The sequence below is a fragment of the Colobus angolensis genome, unplaced genomic scaffold, assembly GCF_000951035.1.
Source record: "Colobus angolensis palliatus isolate OR3802 unplaced genomic scaffold, Cang.pa_1.0 Scaffold67, whole genome shotgun sequence".
In the NCBI taxonomy this organism is placed as follows: domain Eukaryota; kingdom Metazoa; phylum Chordata; class Mammalia; order Primates; family Cercopithecidae; genus Colobus; species Colobus angolensis.
Window position 1 is genome coordinate 6,610,120 of NW_012120376.1, and position 5,501 is coordinate 6,615,620.

Consider the following 5,501-nt stretch of genomic DNA (forward strand, 5'->3'; position numbering starts at 1 on the left):
GCCCCCCTCCCTCCCACCCCGGCCCCCTTGGGGCGGTGCTGAGCGTTGGAATCTGGGAGACGCCCGCCCAAGGAGGAGGCGGAGTAGGGCGTGAGCAAGTGGGTGGCAACCTACTGGGCGCCGGGCGCCCGGGTCGTGGTCCTGGTCCGGGAAAGAGGAGGAGGGAGGAGCTGATTTTGAGTTCTCCACTCCGCGGTCCTGGGAGAGGGGGTGCTCGGCCAGAGAGGGACGAGGGAAGAGAAATCCCGCAGAAGGGGCCTGCCCACTCCCCTAGGGGAGCCCGCGGGGATCCGGGTGCGACCCGGTGTGTGAGAGTGAAACTACTGGGTGTTTGTGTCTTTGTGTCCTTGTTTCTCAAGATTGTCGTGAGATTCGGATGAGAGAATGTACAGGAACACTCTCTAAATTGTAGAATGCTAAGCATATTTAAGACGCTACTGCCACTTTGTGTCTCTGTACCTGAGTTTATGTATTTATATGTTTCTTTGCATCCACTTGTGTATCTGTGTCCCTCTCTCTCTCTCTAGGTTTGTATATGAGCCCCTATTTAAAAAATCATTGACTTGTCAGGGCCCGCCAGAGGCCCAGAGCGCCCCCGCAGCCCGCAGCCAGAGCTGCCGAGATGTCTGTTCTTCCCGCCCACTCCTGCCACCCCCAACTCCCCTCCTACTCCCTTCCGTTAAGAACAAGGAATTTCCAGCCTTTAGCAGAGGGAAAGAGGCAAAGACAAAGACGGAGACCATGGGAAACTATAGAAAAACATAAAGAGACAGGTGTGTGTTTTGGGGGCGGGGGGGGGCCGGGCGGGGAGTGGTGACAAAAAGGGAGTGGGGACAAATACAAAAATTTTCATTTGTTTCCTGCATGGGCCCTGTTCTCCCGTGTCCCCTTGGCTCACTCAAAGAAGGACCACTTCTTTGCCTGACTCACCTGCTCCCTCCATCCCCAGTGCTCTCAGAGACACACAGAGCAGAGCAACTGATCTCGTGATGAAAAGGATTAATATTCCCTTTATCTGTACTGGTCTCCTCCGTGAAGGGAAACAGTATCCTCAGTCCTAGTTTTCCAAGAAAAGGGGAAACGATTGCGAGGAAAGGGAGGAAAGTGGGCGGAGGAGGAGTGCAGAGACTGTCGTCCCTACGCACGTGTAAATTTTCATCTAGCAGATTGCTCTGCTCACTCCTCCCCCAGCGTCTCCACTGGGCCAGATCCGACTCACTCAGCAAGGTTTGGCTCACCCTCTCCTTCCTGGACCCCTTCCACTCCTTCAGGCAGAATTAATTCCTCCCACCCCTCGGTGGCCTCCTCATTGCTCTTTGTACACATTTCCAATTATAGTTGCTTGTTTCAGCCAAAACCCAGGAGCTCTCCAGGATAGGCCTGTTATTTGGTGGACCCTCTGAAATGAATGAATTGATCCTATTCACAGGCCTGTGCAACTCTGAAAGGGCAGGTGACACAGATTTTACTCCCAAAGGTACTGAGCCTGGGCAAAACTGTTTAAGTGGAGACATTTGTTTTCCATATCTCTTCCCCTTGTAAAGTTTCCAGTGAGTCCCACAAGTCTGGCTCCTTGGCCTTCTAAAATGTCCACCATTCTGGTAAATTAATACAGAGTCAAATGCAAAAGGTAGTAGGCTGAAATCCTGGCTGGTAATAGAAAAATATAAAATAATGATCCCTTTATTTCTCTTTCAGTAACATGCCAGAATTTATCATCTAAGGAATGTTGTCCTTCAAGTTAGTTATTTTACAAGAAATGTTTCAGTCCTGAAAGACAGATAATCCTAACCACTGTCTTTAAGGAACTCACAGACTAATAGGGAAGTAGACCTATAAACAAATAATTACAACATAGTGCAATAATGGGGGTACAAACAATGACAGAAGTGTAAGAGGGTGAGTGATCTGTTCTGCTTGGAGTTGTGAGGGACCTTGGTTTAGACAGGCATCCAAAGAAGGTGATGATGCAGTCAGTTTGAGATTTCCAGGAGTGGCCAGGGCAGTGGTTCACACTGGTAATCACAGCACTTTAGGAGGCTGAGATGGGAGGAACATTTGAGCCCAGTAGTTGAAGGCTGCAGTGAGCCTTGATGGCACTACTGCATCCCTGCACCACAGAGCAAAAAGTGAGTCTCAAAAAAAAAAAAAAATTTTTCCAGGAGGAAGGGAAGTCAAGTCAGAGAGGCCAGAAAGTGCATTTCCATAGAGGTGGAGAGATGAAACAGAGTGATATGTTTCAGAAACTATAAAAGGTTGTTCATTATTGCTGGGTGGTGGGTGGAGGTGGTTAGAAATGAGCCTAGGGAGGTGTACAAGTACATGACATTAAAAATATTATGGACCAGTGCTTCTCAAAGTATGTTTAAGGACCAATTTTTAAAACATTTTCAATCTATTATTGTCCACTATTTTTATAGAATGCACTAAAAGTGAATTATTCAGAAAACAAACTACCATTTTGTTAGATTCAATAAATATAAAATTTCTCTGTCAAATTCCTATAAAACTTTCTAAATGCCTACACTTAATTTTTTTTTGAGACAGAGTCTTGCTCTGTTGCCCAGGCTGGTGTGCGGTGGCGCGATCTCGGCTCACTGCAAGCTCTGCCTCCTGGGTTCACGCCATTCTCCTGCCTCAGCCGCCCCAGTAGCTGGGACTACTGCTAGTAGTCCCGCCACGCCGCCACGCCTGGCTAATTTTTTTGAATTTTTAGTAAAGGCAGGGTTTTGTGTTAGCCACGATGGTCTCGATCTCCTGACTTCGTGATCCACCCGCCTCGGCCTCCCAAAGTGCTGGGATTACAGTCGTGAGCCATCGTGCCCGGCTACACTTAATCTCTGAAATTGTTTCATTACAGATTGGTAACAAACATTGAATAACATAATTATAGCTATTTGTGTCTTTGCATCTGAGTTTTAGATCATACTAAGGATGTTGGACTTCATCCTGTGGTGTTACTGGAACCATAAAGACTCTGGAAGCAAAGACTCATGGCATGGATGGCATGGTCAGATCTGCACTTAGGAGCAGAGTGGAGGAAGGATTTATGGCTGCAAAAAGAGTAGGAAGGTCAGCTAGAAAAAAACTGAAGGACCCTCTCAGTTGAAAGATGGGAAGGCACTGGCATGGGGGGAAGAACAGATTCAAAAGAGAGAAAAGAAGATCAACAGGACTTGATTGATTGACTGAGGGTTGAGGGGAGAGAATGAGGGTTTAGGGTGACCCTCAGGCTCCTAGCTTGGGTGATTGAGTATGTGGAATGGAGTGTTCCTTCTCAAAACTCTGGAATTGCCTTCATCAAATATTCGTGGTCTGCAAATCCTTCATTCACAATTCCTAAATTTAAAAAAATTATGAAAACCAAAAGCTTGGCTGGGTATGGTGGCTTATGCCCTTAATCTTAGCACTTTGGGAGGTTGAGGTGGGTGGATCACCGGAGGTCAGGAGTTCAAGACAAGCCAGCCAACATAGTGAAACCCCATCTCTACTAAAAATACAAAAATTACCTGGGCGTGGTGGCACGTGCCTGTAGTCCCAGCTACTCGGAGGTGGAGGCATGAGAATCGCTTGAACCTGGGAAGCAGAAGTTGCAGTGAGCCGAGATCGTGCCATTGCACTCCAGCCTGGGTGACAGAGTGAGACTTGGTCTCAAAACAAAATCAAACAAAAATTAACTGGGCGTGGTGGTGGGCGCCTGTAATCCCAGCTACTCAGAAGGCTGAGGCAGGAGAATGGCGTGAACCCGGGAGGCAGAGCTTGCAATGAGCTGAGATCCGGCCACTGCACTCCAGCCTGGGCGACAGAGCGAGACTCCGCCTCAAAAAAAAAAAACAAAAATGAAAAACAAAATCTTTTTCATAACATATTTGACAATGAAACCTAATCTGAACTGAATTTATTTTGTGGCAGAACCTGACCTAAACTTACATAAAGTTATTCATAGTTTTCACTTTTCCATCTTTCACTTATCACGATATGAGTAGTCATATATGTCATTGCATAAATATTAATTTGTTTGATTACTAGGTGCTGTCCAGATGCGTTGGGATTGTTGCTTTATATTTTGTATATGCACCATACTATCTTTCAAAAATCCAAAAAATTTTGAAACACATTTACCATCCAGATTTCCCACCCCATTTACTCATCAGTGTTGGCCTGAGTTCTTTTGGCTATTTGCATAAATCCAATCCACCTGCAGATAATGAATATTCATTGCATTGTGTGTTATAGACTCTGAAGGAGATTCTTGTTGTTTTGAGCAGTGTCCTCATTAAAACAAGGCTAAAAGCTTCTTGAATGACTATTTTGAAGTGACAGCACTCATTTGGATGATAGGTTGTAATGTTTTTATGGACAGCCAGTCTCATTACTATACACTTCATTTATACATTTCAATAGTCAGTGGTCAGTGATCTTCTGAAATCAGTTTCCCTGGATTTGCCTTTAGCGAAAACTAAAGAGCAAGCTCCAAATGGTGAGGATGGGGCCTGGTAAAAAAAAAATGAAGCATGTGCTTATATATGTGTATATATACCTACACATAAAAAATACACATACATATCTATACATATATATTTTTAGTAGGCTTTATTTTATTTATTTTGAGACAAGGTCTCATTCTGTCACCCTTGGCCTCCCAAAGTGCTGGGATTACAGGCTGCACAGTGGTGCAATCACAGCTCATTGCAGTCTTGACTTCCCAGGCTCAGGCGATTCTCCCACGTCAGCCTCCCAAGTAGCTGGGACCACAGGTGCATGCCACCACACCCAGCTATTTTTTTTCTTTTTTTTTTTTTGTATTGTTTGTAGAGACAGGGTTTCATTTCACTATGTTGCCCAGGCTGGTCTCAAACTCCTAGGCGCAAGTGATCCACCTGCCTCAGCCTCCCAAGACGTTGGGATTACAGGTGTTGAGCCACCGCGCCTGGCCAATTTATTCATTTTTTTAGCAACAGGGTCTTACTCTGTCACCCAGGGTGGACTGCAGAGGCATAGTCATGGCTCACTGCAGGCTCAACCTCCCAGACTCAAGTGATCCTCCCATCTCAGCCTCCTGAGCAGCTGGGACTATAGGCACGTGCCAACACACTTGGCTAATTTTTGTATTTTTGTAAAGACATAGTCCTACTATGTTGCTCAGGCTGGTCTTGAACTCCTGGGCTCAAGCCATCCTCAGCCCCAGTCTCCTAAAGTGCTGGGATCACAGGTGTGAACCACTGAGCCTAGCCAACTTAGAAACATTACGTGTACAGAAAAATTGAAAAGATAATATGGTGAATTCCTATATACCCTACATTCAATTTCCCCAATTATTATCTGACATTAGTATGGTACATTTGCCACCATTAATGAAACAGTATTGAAAATTATTATTAACTAAAGTCTACAGTTTATTCAGATTTCCTTTTTTATTTTTATTTTTTTTGTTGTTGTTGTTTTAGACTGAGTCTTACTCTGTCACCAGGCTGGAGTGGAGTGGCACTGATCTTGGCTCA